Raw genomic sequence first — 16,965 nt, 5'->3', positions numbered from 1 at the left:
TATACGATTTAACATTGGATCGTGAAATCGTATATCGTATTGCGTATATTCGTAAGCTAGGCGAAACGAATAAATCGTATCGTATGACATTGGATCGTTAAGTACGAATCGATAAATAAATTGTCGAAGGATAATTTAATCGCAACACGAAAGCAATCCATGAGCCGAGCACATGAGGCGCAAGATCCATGGGCGCAGCGCTGGCCCATGGCCTTGGTGCCTAGACGCGCGCGCGGAAGAGCATCAGCAACAACCGTGTTGGCTCGCGGCCCAACTCCTTGCTGCGCGCTGTACCTTGATCGTGGGCCTTGCTGGCCGGTTGAGCTTCTTGCTTGGCCGGTTGGCTTGGCTTGCTTAATAGGTTATTTCAATAACCTATTTACCTAGGTTTTCCAACTAACTAATTATTATTCTAACCGTAGAGAGTTGAGAGAACCCTAATCTCTCTTCTGCTTCCATTGTTGAATATTTCCCAAAAGCTTCAAACCTTGATCAAGATCTAAGCTATCAACCATCAAGGCGGATCTGCACTGTCGGCGAACCAAGTAGAGGAACTACAAATGGAGTTCTTGTTCGTGTTCGTAGATCTAAAGGGAAAACACGCTACAAACGTATGTATTGCTTAATCTGGCTTTATACATGCTTCCTGGCTTTGGGGTTATTCCGCGCGCTATCATTTTATGTATTTAAACTGTAAACCCCTACAGTGGTATCATGAGCTTCATGTATTTAAGTAATTTTTAGCATGTTTATATGTTTGTGATATTGTCGAAATTTTTCGTGACTTTTCGAATATTTTCTTGATAATTGGATGAATCGTAGAAAAGGATTTTGAATTGGTAAAGTCTCGGAATTTCGACTTTTCTGACCCTAATCTGATTGAAAATGGCATTTTCAAATCAACTCGAGAGAACAGAATGTCAAAAACAGGCCCCAAAGTTTGATATTTTTGGCGTTTTTGTTGTTTAATGAATTAAATCATTAATTTTGATACGTTTGTCAATTAATTATACGATCAACTGAACTTATAATTAATTGAAATTTTTTCCTACTGTTGTTTATAATATTATGAACCTCTCGTAATGTTTTCATTCATAAATTTTAATGATAAACCCTAATCCCAATTTAACCTAGATTAATGGATTTTAGATCGAAAATTACTTTTATTAATTGGTTAATTATGAAAATTTATTTAGGTGAGAAGGGGAATATGATTTCATGTTTAAATTACATATTTAAAAATTCAAGGATTAAATTTTGATTGGATTCGTTAATTTTAATCGTTCACCCAAACCAAATTTGATAAAAATCTGAAATTTAAATGTTTAGAACGATTTAAATGCTTGGGTTGGATTATCAAAGTTATTCAAAGTTTTGTTGATGTTCTTCGTTCGTTAAATTTGAATATTAGTTAGCCTAGATTTGTAAATTTCATAAATTGGATTGTTTGAAATTTTATTAAATCACCCACTTTATTATTTTTCGTAATTAAAACGATTGGAATTGTTAATAATATGAAAAATATTTTTCATGCAAATAATTTTTCGTAGATTAAAATTGAAATTTTAAAATTCATTGGATGAGGGTGCGTGTCACACGTACCATGGCTACGAAACGAAGGGGAATGCGGCAAGACGAAGGGCTGGGCGTAGCCCCTTGTGCGCTGCACCCTAGGCCTTGGCGCAACAACGTGCGGCCCTAGCGAGCGAGCTGGCAAACCAGTGCGCGCTGGCCTAGGCGAGCAAAGCAAGCAACATCAGCAGTGTCTAGTTGCGTGCGTGCAGTGCTGCTGTGTGGGGATGGGGGCGTGCACTCTCGTCCTTGTGCGGTGCGATGTGCACCAAGCGCAACAATGGGCTGAGCGTAAGCCTATCCCATGTTGCACAATTTTGCGGGTTTTGCTTCGATTTAAATTCCGAGGCCCAATTTTGGACTTTGGGCTTATTTTTGCATGAAGGGGAACGGTGGACTTTTTCATTATTTTATTTTTTATGATTTGGGCCGGGCTGCGAGTTTAAATATTTAAAATTAAAAGGTCTAAATTAAATATTGGTTTAAGTGGGAGACGTTTAAATGAAATTATTTAAAGACATTTTATTTTAATTAAATTAATTTTTGATTAGATAATTCCAAGGATTAATAATTTGGAATTGATTAAACTTTTAGGACGCGTTTACATGAACGTGATTTTAATTAATCATGTAAATACTTGTATATTTTACTTGGGCCATTGGTTTTAGGACACGAATGGGTGGATGCAAATATTATTATTATTATTATTATTATTATTATTATTATTATTATTATTATTATTATTATTATTATTATTATTATTATTATTATAATAACAATGAAGTGATTACACAAAGTTGGACGGGAGCCTAGCCACTAATTGGGCTCCGACACCCTTATTCAAAGCAAAACACAAACGATGAAAAAGAAAAGAACGAATGTTAGCAACAGCCGTGTTACTCTGAGCAACCCGTGAGACCCTAGACATGATCGAACTCGAGGACATGAACGAATATTATTATTATTATTATTATTATTATTATTATTATTGTTATTGTTATTATTATTATTATTATTATTATTATTATTATTATTATTATTATTATTATTATTATTATTATTATTATTATTATTATTATTATTATTATTATTATTATTATGTATTGCAGGTATTGAAGGTGACTAGTATGGCTAAACTAGGATAGTTAAATATGGTACGCGTACCATTTTATCTTTGAATGTAAAGTTTTAAATATGGCCTGCGTATCATGAAGTACGTTTTGATGTAATAATTAGATTATTAAGTTCAAGTTCTTCTAGTTTATTTAAAATTTTAAGTTAGCCTTTGTAATAATTAGATTATTAAGTTCAAGTTCTTCTAGTTTATTTAAAATTTTAAGTTAGCCTTTTGAATGGAGTTCAAGACAGTGCCAAGATAAAAAAGTAAAAAGAAGATTGGATGCTTCAAGACCAAGAATTTTGGGACCATACTAGGGGAAATTTGTAATTATTAATCCAACCTTTGCCCGGTTTTCTTTAATTAAGCCTACCTATGCAATATTTCTAAATAATCCAACCTTTATGACCCAACTACTATTATTAAGCCTGGATGACCGGTTACCTGCTACAAAGTCAAGGAAATTTTGTAATTATTAATCCAACCTTTGCCCGATTTTCTTTAATTAAGCCTACCTATGCGATATTTCTAAATAATCCAACATTTATGACCCAACTACTATTATTAAGCCTAGATGACCGGTTACCTGCTACAAAGTCAACGTTAAAAACGTTGACAACCTAAAGTTGGTTTCCCTCCTAAAATATTGGACACGTCATCATCACTTGCCACCTAAACAAGGATTTCATTTTTTTTTCAAAAAACCCTTAACCCTTCTCTTCTCTGTACCGTGTTTCAATTCCTCTCTCCTCCATTACTGCTGCTTCAACCACAATTGTACTGGTTCATGACATCATCAACGATTTTCTTGTGGAAATAGGTGACTTCATCCACGCGCATTCAAATTTCGTCTCCAAAATTGTACAATTGAAGGTGAACTTGCGAACCTTAGCGTTTTTGTTCCTTTTTTGGTAAATTTTGAATTTTGGGCTTCCTTGATGGTCAGTTCGTAAAAACCCGAGCTGTTGCAATAATATAGTTTTTTTTTATGTTGTGGGATGTTGGTTATTGTGGTCTTGTTGGAAATTTAGAAAAAAAAAACCTTGAATTTGAAGAAGATCCAGATCCAACAGGCAATTGCTTTACCCCAGCCATAGCAATTGCTGATTATTTTTGATGAACTTCGAATGGAGAGGTATGACCGTATGAGGGATCGACAATGGTGGAGAAGAGGTAGAAGAGAAATAATGGAGAGGAGTGTAGAGATGAAGCAGAAAATCGCAGAGGAGAGAGGAACGAAAATTAAAATAGCAATTAAAGAAAATAAGGGGAAAAATAAAATAAAAATAAAAATATAATTGTTATATGCCACGTAAAGGTGAATACCGCCTATAGCAGGTTAGTAACTTGTTAGGCTTAATAATAGTAGTTGGGTCATAAAGGTTGGATTATTTAGAAATATCGCATAGGTAGGCTTAATTAAAGAAAATCGGGCAAAGGTAGGATTAATAATTACAAATTTTCCCCATACTAGTTCACCAAACTTATTTATGCTTTTATATATTGGTATATGTATATTATGCATGAATGTGTTGTTTGTATGTTTGATTAAGGATTTAGTTCACTAAATAATCAAACCAACATAGAAACAACTAGGTCCAAGTAATATTGAGTTTAAAATTGCCTTTCAAATCAAGCACTTACAAAGATCTTCGAACCTAAGATAGTAGGTTTCCGCCAAAGCGAGGTGCTATTTTAGTATTCCTAGATGGTAAGGTATAAGGAACACGTTGATTGTGGTTTCAACTCAAACAATATTGGTATATGTTGTGGCAATGGAATAAATTATGGCATTAATTTATTAACCAAGAGTAGTTTGGATATTACTAGCAATTGGTTTTTGCTTACCTAGAATCTTAAAAGACTTAAGACAAGCCAAAGCATGCTTAAGACATAGAGACTTTTAGGGTCTTGGAATAGTTTCATTCATTATGGACCATGTTTTATTATGCATGAATGAAATATTTAATATCTTTAATGATTGCATGATTGCTTTTATTTCAAAGTTATTAAATGATTATGAATGGTTATTTATTGCAAATTCTTTTCAAATTGTAGTAATCAATGACCGCAAACAATAACAACTCATTGAATTTGCGTTCAATTCTCGACAAAGAGAAGTTGAATGGCAATAACTTCCTCGATTGGCAATGGAACTTGTAAATAGTTCTAATGCATGAGGAGAAGGAGTAAGTCCTTGAGGAAGAGTACCGGTAGACGTTGGGCCGGAGGTAACTCAAGCTGCCCTTAACCGTTGGATCCAGGCTTACAAGGATGTCAAATGTGCGATGCTTGCATCCATGAATCCTGAAGTTCAGAAAAAGTTCATCAACTCGGATGCTTATCAAATTATCTCGGAGTTGAAGAACATGTTTTATGACCAGGCCAGCGTCGGGAGATTTGAAACTCAGAGGTCGATCCTTGAGACAAAGCTCAAGAGAGGAGAACAAGTGAGCACGCATGTTCTTAAGATGATTGGATTTTTTGAGAACATGAAGGCTCAACATTTGATGTCTCTAATGAGATGGCCATTGACATCGTTCTCCATTCACTTCATAGTGGATATGATCAGTTCAAGTTGAATTACAACATGAACAGTATAGAGAAAACTCTTATTGAGCTTCACGGTATGCTAAAAACCGCTGAAAATACGCTTAAGAAAGAGAATAAGCTAGCAAGACATTCTTATGGTGCGTAAGGGAAAAGACTTCAAGAAATCTGGCAAGGGAAAGGGCAAGAAGGGTAAGGGCAAGGCTACTCCCACACCTAAGCTCAACGAAACCAATTCTGGTAAATAGAAGAAGGTGGTTCTCCCGGCGACTCTGAATTCTTCTATTACAAGACGACGGGCATTGGAAGAGGGATATATTGCTTGAAGAGAAAGGAAGATGAGAAGAACGGGAACGTTGCTTCTCCTTCAGGTATGTATGTTATACATTGTAATCTTGCTAATTCTACTTCTTGGGTATTAAATACTGGTTGTGGCTCACAGTTATGTTCTAATTCACCTGGACTAAGGAGGAGTAGAAAGCTTGATAAAGGCGAGATGGATCCACACGTGGGAAATGGAACACGGATTCCTGCATTAGCCGTAGGATCTTATTTTATATCTTTGCCAAGTTGTTTTGTTTTGGAAGTATAAAACTGTTACCATGTTCCTAGTATCACCAGAAACATCATTTCCGCTTCAAGTTTGGATTTTAAATATTTTAGTTTTCAATTTAAAGACAATATTTGTTCAATTTATTTGAATGGAATGTTTTATAGTTCATCACAACAAGAAAATGACCTATATGTGCTAGATACAAACAAACAAATCTATAACATTAATACCAAAAAGGCTAAACCTGGTGATTCGGATCTCACATGTCTGTGGCATTGTCGATTAAGGCCATATAAACACAAAACTCATGGAAAGACAATAAAGTGCGAATGTGCGTTGACTACAAAGATCTTAATAGGGCTAGTCCAAAAGACGATTTTCCACTTTCACACATCGATATTCTAGTCGACAACACCAAGGTTGTCAGGATCGGGATCTTACCTTGGATCGGTGAAGTGGGGTAGGATCGGATCGGTAGAATCGGATCATAGGATCGTAAGATCCTACTAAACCATAAAAAAAAAAATTATATTATTAAAATGAAATGTAAAATCATGTATTCAAGTAATCTTAATACTTAATGATCATCTTTTTGCTCACATAAGATTAATACTTGTGTAGATTCAAGTGCAAGTAATAAGATGTGTACAAGTTTGTTGAAATTAAGATTTTAGTTATGATCAACTTAAAATCTTAATTGATAAAATTATATGAATTTCCTTACTTTTTACTAAAAATGATACTTTTTTTATAACTAATCCTTACTTTTCTAATGATATGTGATTATGAACTATTTAGTAATAAAAATGATTTATATCTTGAAATATTGTATGTTGAATCGAATCGTTGGATCGCAGGATCGTGTTAAGATCCTACCACTCAAAATTTTTATCGAGGTAGGATAGTAAGATCCTACACACATTAAGATCCTACATAAGATCCGGACCGATTGCGTGTTTTAGGATCGTAGAGTCGTAGAATTGTAAGATCCGAATCGGGAGTTTAACAACCATGGACAACACTGCGAATCACGTCTTACTCTCATTCATGTAAGGGTGTACAGGCTACAATCAAATACACATGGCTAAGGACACCATGGAGAAAACGACCTTCATCGCTCAATGTGGGACATATTGCTACACAATTTTGTTGTTCGGCCTAAAGAGCCTTTGGGCTACATATCAGAGAACAACCACCACCATAATGAGTGACATGATCAATTAAAGAAATAGAAGTGTATGTATGTCGACGACATGATCGTCAAATATAGAGATCGCAAAGGACATACAACTGTACTTCGAAAATTGTTCGACTGGCTCAGACAATTCAACATGTGATTCAATCCACATAAATGTGCATTCAAAGGTACATCATTAGTTCTCGAGGCATTGAGACCAACCCTTCCAAAATCATGGCTACCTTGGATATGATGCCACCCATGAATGAGAAAGAAATTCGAGGGGTTTTGGGCAGGCTGCAGTGCATTAGCAACTTCATCTCCACGCTCACAATGGTTTGTGAACCCGTATTTTGCAAGCTCCGCAAAAATGAGCCCAAGGAATGGTGCCAAAAGGCTTTGACGCCATCTAGACTATCTTTCAACACTACTACATTAACGAGCAAATGAAATGGCAATTTCCGTTGCAATAGGCCCCCAAAACCATTGCATTAGACCTAATGCAACGGCTCCATACCGTTGCATCCGCTCGCATTGCATAAGGTCTAATGCAACGGTCATTAGTACCTGATGCAACGGCGTGCCACTATTCAGATTAACCGTTGCATTAGTTGTGTATCTGATGCAACGGTAGTGTTTTAACTGTTAAACGAGATATATATTGCAACAGATCTTACCTTAATGCAACGGTTGGTACAATTGTACTCATTTGGACCTAATGCAACGCTTAAAAGGCGTTGTGGAAAATGTATATCTGCCACATAGTACTCTCCCATTTACGCCACATCATCCACTCACTAAGTGTTATGCCATGTCATAGACAACCAAAACTAATGCAATAAGATTCGAACACAATACCTCATGTGTAGAAGATAAGTTTCATTACCATCTTAACCAACCACCAATTGTGGTTTATTTATTCACATTAATTTATAAATAAATGTTAACATAAGTCTTAACACAACTAAATTTTCACATGACATTTTAATTTCTTTGGACAATTTTGAAAAAAGTAATGACAATTATAGCATTAAAACATGAAAAATATGTATATATATATATATATATATATATATATATATATATATATATATATATATATATATATATATATATATATATATATATATATATATATATATATATATATATATATATATATATATATATATATATATATATATAATGTCATATAAAAATTTAGTTATGTCACATGACATTCTTAAGTATCACTACTACAAAATACATCATTTCTCGACCCCAAGTCCTCGACGCTGAAGGTGTACTGTCAGTATCAAATTATGATTTGCGTGTTTTGTCGACGGTTTTATGCGCCTTCCTATTTCCCGTCTACTATTAGCGTCGAGATACAACTAAATAGACACATGCCCAGCACGTGGTCATATTTAGAAGCCCGCGTGTTTTTTTTTGTGTGAGAACTGAGAACCGCCTCCACTCAAAGTCCTCGTCTTCTAAACCCTAAACTAATACTTCTCTCCTCTTTCTCTATCACTTTGAAAGTTCGAGATCTACATTTGTAAGTCCTTACAATCAATTTTCCTCTTTCTTTTCATCTCCTTGAAATTTTCTTAATTTAGTTTGTCACTATTATCATGATTCATATACGAGAAAATCTATTTGATGGTTTTCATAGTTCAGCAAGCTTTCGAAGATTCCCGATTCTCCCATGACCGAGCGGTCTATTCCAGTCTTAGATCACAGTTTCATGATGGTCAGGTCAGTTCACAACTAATTTCAATTTCAATTTGGAACCCATTAAATTGTTTTTTCTGGGTTTTGTTGGTGATTAAATCTTGGTTTAAATTGACTTTCTGGGTAAAAATTGAATCGAATATAGGGGGTTACAAATTGAATCAAATATAGGGGGTTAAAAATTGAATCGAATTTAAGTTTTGATGGAATATAGGGTTTTGATATTTGGGAATCAAATAAAATTCATGGGTGATTTATTTTTCCATGTGAAAGAATATGGTATTTGATGTCTGATCCTTTTTTTTTTTATAGTTTCATTGATTACAAATGCTGAAACTGCATTTTTCGTAATCCTTCAATTGTTACTCTATATTTCGAATTCAGTAGTGATAAGATAATTTGAGAATTGGAGTTATAATTTTTTTTGGGTATATAATATTTATTGCTGGATAATCTAATTTTGTGATTATAAGGGCATATCAATATAAGCTGAACGGGTTGTCAAAAAAAATATATAAGCTGAAAGAACGTGGTAGATAATTTGAGAATTGAAGTACTTTAAGAAGATACTTTGCTTGAGAGAGCCTCACATCCTGTTAAACTCAAGGTGCACACAAGAAATTCAGTTATTACGTTTGGGTTTCAGTATTTAAGAATTAGAAGTCCTCATCTTTTTAGTTTTGTGAATTGTCATAATATCTACACCTCTCCATTAATTGCTTCTTTGTCACCACCTCTGCATGTAGTTTTTGGAGTTTGAAGAATATCCAAAGAATCCTATTGTCTTGAGTTAACAAGGAAAACTTGAAATCTGAATTAACAACGATTCTGATTGGTGTAAAACAAGTATGGTTGTTAATTCAGTTTGTCTGCAAAAGGTCAATGATATAAAACAATTGAGGAATTGGTCACGGCTAGTGGAGTTTGGTATTCACGCCCCCTTAATATATTGTTGGTAGGAAGGCCTTGTTTGTCAGTTTTAAGGTATGATATAAGTAAATAATGTTATCTGCTAAAGCACATGGGTAATGGGTTACAGGGATACAGGGGAATGAATATGGCCACTTACATATAGTAAGTTGTTGTTGTAAATTTCAGGAGCAGCTAGCTGAAAGGGGAAGAAATTTACATCTAATACTAATACTAATACTACTACTAATACTAGTACTTGTGTCTATGGATTAAGGTTGCTGCTTAATTGTTTCTTATTCATGTCCCTGTCGTTAAGTGCTAGCTAGGTATGATCTGTTTGACACAAGGAGTTATGCCATATGCCAAGAACAGGTTGCTGCTTATCTAGTTTCATATCCATTTTAATACGAAGTATAAGCTTAAGTTACACGATACTTGTATGTTTGTATCTTGTTTATGACATTAACCAACAATATAATGTTTGGGTAGTATTCAACTTTTTGGGTAAGGGGAGGTGGAACTGAAGGATTATTATATACCGTACGCCTACTGATTAGGACCCAACTAGGTTCAGCTTATACACTACAAGAATCAGAAGCAAAGAGGGCAATTTTTTTGTAAAAAGGAAGGCAATAGTAAAATCGTCCCAATAAAATGAATCAAACAGGGCGAAATTTATTGTCTTTGTTGATAGGAACAAATAGGGCGACCTTATTTTATTGCCTTCTTTGGTATTCCGCATCATTTGGAGGGCGAAATTAGTTGGGCGCCCTTTAATAATACTAAAAAAGGGGGCGAAATTAATGAATTGCTGTATTTGCACTCCCCTGTACAGATAATGAGGGATGCTATCTTCTCCTCCCCAGTTTCTTTTAATCCTTCATCTTCCTTTTTAAGCGATTTGATTCTGATCAAACTTGATTTTCCATTCTCTTCTGACTCCAGATTCAAAAAAGTAGTTTTTCTCTGCAAATTTTTTAGAACCCTAGAAATTGATGTGTTCTAAAATCTCTTTGACGGTATGAATCTCTTATTTTTTCCCTAAAATTAATTAGGTCGAAGGCAATTATTCTACAATTGGTGGATGTTTATCGTTTTTCTGGCTCGAATTTCGTGATTCATACTTTGATTCGTATAGTATGTGGCAAATTTGTTCTTCGATTAAACATTAATATGTTATATTTTTACTTCTAAATTGGCGAATTTGTTTCAATATGCACTATTAGGTTAACTGTTATCGAAATTCGATTTAGTTTGAGTTGTTGATTTGATCGAATTGCTTGAAAATTAGTTCAAATTTCTTGCATATTTGCCGGTGTTTCTTAATGATTAGTTCAAATCGCTTACATATTTTATCGGTTTCAGCAATAGGATTTCAGACAATTTGATAAGCTATTCATCCCTCCAATCCTGAAGATCTGCTAGAGTTGGTAATTTTTCTCTCTCGCTCTTATCCCGATTTTGCAATTACTTTTGTTTGAAACAATTAGAAAGAAATTTTATTTTGTTCGAGTTTCATGTTTGAGCAATTTTGTTGTAATTGATTGCTTTTACAAGAGGGATATTGTTTGATTTTGGTTTAATTTCATTGAATAGATAATATTGAAATGTGAAAGTGAATGCTCTGATTAATTTGCTGTTTAATTATTATTTGTTTATAATGGTTTGATATGATTGCAATTTGCAAATGCCAAAATTGAAACAAAGAATTTGCATTTCAATTCCAACGACACTAATTAGTCTTGTTCCCTATTTTCCTTCTAGCTGCTGCTCGTGCTGCACTACTGTTTCCGGTGGTCGCTGCCGCCTCCCTCCGGTACTGTTAGTGTCGCTGGTCTCTATTGTCGGTCCCGGAGTTTGTCATCATCTTCATATTCTCATGGTATTGTCCTCTTAACTCTTCTTTTTTCAATTAATCAATTTATATTGTTCAATCTTGTTTATGTTTTTGTATTTTGTAAATTAAATTAAATAGAATTGTATTAATTTGTAGTGTTTGAATTATTGAGATAATTTCCCTGTATTGCAAGTTAATTTCCCATGGGTTGTTTGGCAGCGTAATGGTGCATTTGTTTCGTTTGTGCATGTGTTTGTGCTTTAGTTTGTTTGATGAAAAGAGAAGGGGCGAATTGTTTTCAATGATCTCAATACATTTTAGTTGTTAGCATTGAAGTCCTATTTGGGTCATGAGAAAGAATAGTGGTTTATATAATTATATATGAGTTGCGCGTTGGTACTTGATAGCTTATGTATGTAGCTAGTTATGCTTTTAGGTCCAAGGTTTTTTTTTTTGACGGGAGGTCCAACGTTAATGATAGAATATATGTATATTAGCATATTTAGCATTTATTCTATTGTTAATTTGTAACAAATTATTTTAGCTCTCCGGAAAATTCACAGCAACATCACTGATGCCGAATGTGTTGTTCCTTTGATATAATAAACTAATTATTAATGTTCTTTGATTCACTATGTGCTTAAGTGTTTTAATTAATTACGCGCAGCATGAAAGAACTCTTCCGAGGTACAAGAATGCTCAGGAAACTTCTGATGTCACAACTGGAAAAACAACGCTCGTGATTGAGGTACAAGGGTCTAAACTCAAATTCTGTTTTTAGATTTTCATACTTGATTGATGATTACAAAAATGTCTCCCTGTTACATAATTGTATAATTTAGATCCTTTTTTTAAGTATCTGGTTAATGTTAGGCATGAATTCTGTTGATTATGGCCTACTAGACAGTTCTTTGATTACTTTGTATAACACGCCTCACTTATCGAACTATGCTCTTTTTCTAAGGGTCTCTTTTTTATTTGCAGGGAGAAGATTTGAAGGAGATTGATAGTCTGAAAGACGAGATAACAAAGCTCCAATTGAGACAAATGTATATTTCCTCAAATCCTTTCTGTAGTTCTTAAGTATGGAAATCATTGCCACCCTATCACTAATATTGCCTCTTGGTTTCATATTTTCTCGCTGTTTGTAAGGACACAATAGCTTTGCTTGGTTGATTTTATGGTATAATATGTTACTGTTACTATAATATTATGTATGATGGAGTATTAATAGTTTGAAGATGGAGACGAATCATTTCTTTGTATCTGTAAATGTTGATCTACTACACTTGCTCAGATTTTAATGTTATTGCCTGATTTATAGGTCTACATCAATTCTAAAACTCGTAAAAAATTATATTCAAAACCTGAGGTGCTTCGACACATTGCTGAGCTTGCTGAGAAGAGATCAGGAGAGATAGAAACACATGTGAGTTTGATGACCGTCAATTTCATGTGTGCAAAACTTTTGCACTGTATTTTTTTGACTAATTGACTGGTGTCCTATATTTAGCATGTGAAAGAAAATGAAATTCAGTTACCCACTGGTTGGAAGGTAGAAAAGAGACTCCGGATGAGTGGCGTCGTGGCGTCAGAGCGGGAACTGCGTTTAAGGTATTAAATTTGTTATCATAAAAGCTGAATCTATGTTTGTTAGTAAAGTATGGGTAACTTCATCAGTGTCTGTACAGATACTTGTGCCTATATTGACGCTTACTTCTTGTAGAGAGTATTGAGTACTCAAAATTGGGCTTTTTCTTGTTTGCCTGGCTCTTCCTGAGTAGAATCTCCACTTTTTGAAGGATAATACTAGAAAATTTAAAAGGAATTCCTGGTGTGAACATGTATTCTGAATACTTTGTGTACAATTTTTTTGACAGAGCAATTGTTGGAAATTAGTATAAAATAGTAAAGAGATATCAGCGGCATGTATGAAAAATTTGGTGGGGTTTTGTAAAGCCGGGGCTCGTTAATCTGTAAATTATGGAGATCATGTGGCCATTGTGGGCTTTTGTATTACAAAAAAGGAATTGGTCCCTTTCTTTTTCTTCTAAAATGCTTAATTTGGCAGACAAATATGGCTTATAATACCATCTACCAAGTATATGAAACCTCGTTGTTTGTGTAGGAGGGAGATTTTTAATCACCTTGCAAGGTGGCTGGAGGATGCAAGGCAACACACTAATGCAAACATGACAATCATGCTTATAGGTATAATTGTGACCGTGGAAGGTGAATAGTTTCCCAAGGGACATGGATTGATATTTATGAGTGTTATGCAAAAACTGCTCAAAATGTTCAGAAGGTACTGAAATGCTTTTGAACGTTGTTGGCCAATTCCTTGAAAATTCAATATAATTTATTATGGCTGTTGAAAATTAATTAATTACTTGCAAGGTGAAGTTATGAGATTTGTGTTAAAGATGAATGACCATGTGATTCAAGTCTCGTCTATCCCGGCTGCATATGGCTCCATAATACAGAGAAGTTCTGGTATAGAGATTATTCAAGTAGGTCCAAATACGCAAATAATGAGAAACTACATCACTTCTTGAAAACGAGAGAAGCTTTAATTAATTTTAATTTCTCAATGCTTCTAATGTAATTTTTTTTGGAGGAAGTATGCCTTGATAGTATACAATATTATAATGGTGTTGTAACTTGTTACTAAAAAATCCTTGTAAGACTCTATCAAGCCTTATTTTGTACTTTATGTCATTAATAATGAATAGAATTCAACATTTCGACCTTCTTTGGTTATTAGTTAGTTATCATTATTGAATTTTAATTTTGTATAATAGTTTGATGTTGGTTGTATATGTGGAAAAAAAAGCTTTATACAAATAAATCCAAGCGCTTATTGATGTCGTGATAGAGGGTTCATTTAGATTTATGGCACCCGCAAAATAATCTAGACGCTTTTTGGCGTCGAGAAATGCAATAGGTAATTGTGGGACGAGGCGGGAAAATGGTATACACGACGCTAAAATAAATATCTTAACGATTAAAAGCGTCGAGATTCTCGACGTTGATGGAAAGAGGTGTCGCCAAAAAGCGTCAACCTTCTCGACGCATAAGAGTGTCGAAAATATTCTCGACTATAATTTTCTCGCCGCCTCAGTAAAGCGACGAGGGCTAATTTCTCGACGCCTTTTTGCGACGAAAAACAGATCAAAAGCGTCGATAAAAGGCGAGATTTGTAGTAGTTTATTGAATGTAGCAACCGGGACATCGCCCGGGCCACACACTAGTTTTATTTTAAAAGAAGCAATAAATTAATAAAAATATTTTAAAAATGATAATGATATTCCATTGAGATTGGAAATGTACATACAATCTATCATTTCCCTTCAGTGGGTTTACAAAATGAATTGCTACTAAATTAGCTAGGAAACGAAGTTCTAACAGAGAAAAGGCCAAAAAAATAAATCCAGGTTAACCCAAGAAAGGGTATAATATAATACATCATACATTTTTGAGATTTACTATCATTTGCCATAAAATTCAAGTGAAGCTCGTCATCATTTTGTAATAGTTTGCATTCCTCTATCTCCAAACCAATATGCCTCCATTGAATGCTTTCTCTATCTAGCTGCCAATCAAAATTGCAGTACAATCAAATGATATTGTATTCTATTAAGAACATGCCAATTACAAAGTTCATAAATAAAAAACTAAGTTTACATATTTGGAATGAAATTAACACATTTCTGTAGACACCTACTTTTGTCCCCATTCCCGAAAGGGAAGGTTCGATGATGAGAACGTAAATCTCCACTTGGCAACGCATCTCCTATAAAATAACGAATCTCAATCACCCTTTCATTTCAGCGAAAACTGCTATTTATAGAAACCTGCTAAGAATAGTAACTGCCGTAAGAAGTAGTTGTTAAAAGTGGCAAAGTCATAAAAGATAGAAATCTGTCAGAATTAGGTGTTGCACTCCAACATAAGTCCTAAAAGAGATAGAATTGGCAAAAGGAATTCCATTCCTCCTATAATTCGGAAATAAGAGTTACGTATTAATTAAATTCCTAACGAACTAAGAGTTCGTAACGGGCCCAGACGCATTCCGTCATAAGTTAATACGCACTAAGAAACTCGGATAAGTCTCAAAAGCTCCGTGTTTAAGAGTCCAAATCTGACAAAAGGCTCGGTCCAGATCCTCTTTTCAACGCCTGGGTCCGGGCGCCGAAATCTTCGGCGCCCAGCCCTGGGCGCTTAAAATACCTGGGGCCGTGTCGTCTCCGAATTCTTTTTGGATTCTGTGAGGGGGGTCGAAAAAGCACGAGGCTAATGCGTGACCTCGTCCCTCGTGGGTGTGACGATTCTTTTTTATTCAATCAAGTGTAATTGGATTTCCTGTGAGTTTACACCCAATTGACTAGTAATATAGGAGTCGCCATTCAGTTTTTAACAACAATGAGAAAAACTGACAAAACCCGGTTATCGTGACATAAAGGGAGTGCAATTATGTTTGACCACGACGGCCGTAGGTTCCCTTGTGATCCCTGGTGTGGGGATCTCTCAACATACACCCGCAAGGTAGAGATTGAGGGTTCGGGGGACTGTAACTACCGAGAGGAGTACTTCGCTCGTCGATAACTCCAGAGGCAGGATATCCTTACTAGCTCAGCATAAATAATTAAAGGGACATGCGTTAACTATTAAACTAATCTGAGTTGATTTTAGCAATATGCAACATATAATACTAGATCGATCGTGATTATCTGATTTAAATAGCATTAAGGAACCTAGCATGATGATCCAATTTCCCAAAAATATTATATTTGTTAGGCCTGATAGAACAATCAGATTTAGTTAGTTTAACAGTTCATGAAAAGGGCGAGGAAAGCAATTAAATCATCGAAAAGGGACGCATTACGACGCACCCTTGAGAGGTGCGTCACGGTTCTCAGAAAACTAACCGCTTTGACTTTGCTATTTCTCCTTTTTATTTAACGAATCTCAAATTATGGGACAGGATACGTTCTGTTCGATTTATGGATCGATTGCGACAGAACGCGTGAACAATTTCGCAGCGTGAGGCTTAGGCCAAGGGTTGGAGTCAATATTCAGAATATGAATTGTGTGTTGTGTGTTCCTTTCACGTCGAATTTGGGGCTGTATTTATAGGGGAGAGTTCGTGGAAAGATAGAATTGCAGAGTTTTAATCCACAAAGAATTAGGAAAAAACACGTACCCAGGTATTTTCAGCTCCCAGGCCTGGGCGCCGAAGATTTCGGCGCCCAGAGCCAGGCGTTGAAAATAGGGTCTAGGCTGTTTTCTTAGTCAGATTCGGATTCCTGAAATCCATAGTGTTTGAGACTTAATCGAGTCTTTTAGTGCGTATCAATTTCATGACGGAATGCGTCTGGGCCCGTTACGAACTCTAGGCTCGTTAGGATTTTAATTAATACGTAACTCTTATTTCCGAATCATATTAGGAATAGGATTCTCGCAGTTTTGTTTCTCATTTAGGATTTATGTTGGAGTGCAACACCTAATTCCGACAGGTTTCTATCTTTTATGAC

The 16,965-nt window shown here is 35.1% G+C and overlaps 1 long non-coding RNA gene across 1 annotated transcript; it reads left to right on the top strand.

Moving 5' to 3' along the window:
* Window positions 1–12,097: 12,097 nt before the first annotated feature.
* On the top strand, window positions 12,098–13,953 carry LOC130464342 (uncharacterized). The gene is made up of 5 exons (XR_008924721.1): window positions 12,098–12,179; window positions 12,416–12,480; window positions 12,756–12,860; window positions 12,945–13,045; window positions 13,560–13,953. It is a non-coding gene; the product is annotated as an uncharacterized lncRNA (long non-coding RNA).
* The last annotated feature ends 3,012 nt before the right edge of the window (window positions 13,954–16,965 follow it).

The sequence above is a fragment of the Spinacia oleracea genome, chromosome 6 (genome assembly GCF_020520425.1).
Source record: "Spinacia oleracea cultivar Varoflay chromosome 6, BTI_SOV_V1, whole genome shotgun sequence".
In the NCBI taxonomy this organism is placed as follows: Eukaryota; Viridiplantae; Streptophyta; class Magnoliopsida; order Caryophyllales; family Amaranthaceae; genus Spinacia; species Spinacia oleracea.
The sequence above is the reverse complement of the archived record's forward strand: the minus strand, read 5'-3'. Positions and strand labels throughout refer to the sequence as shown.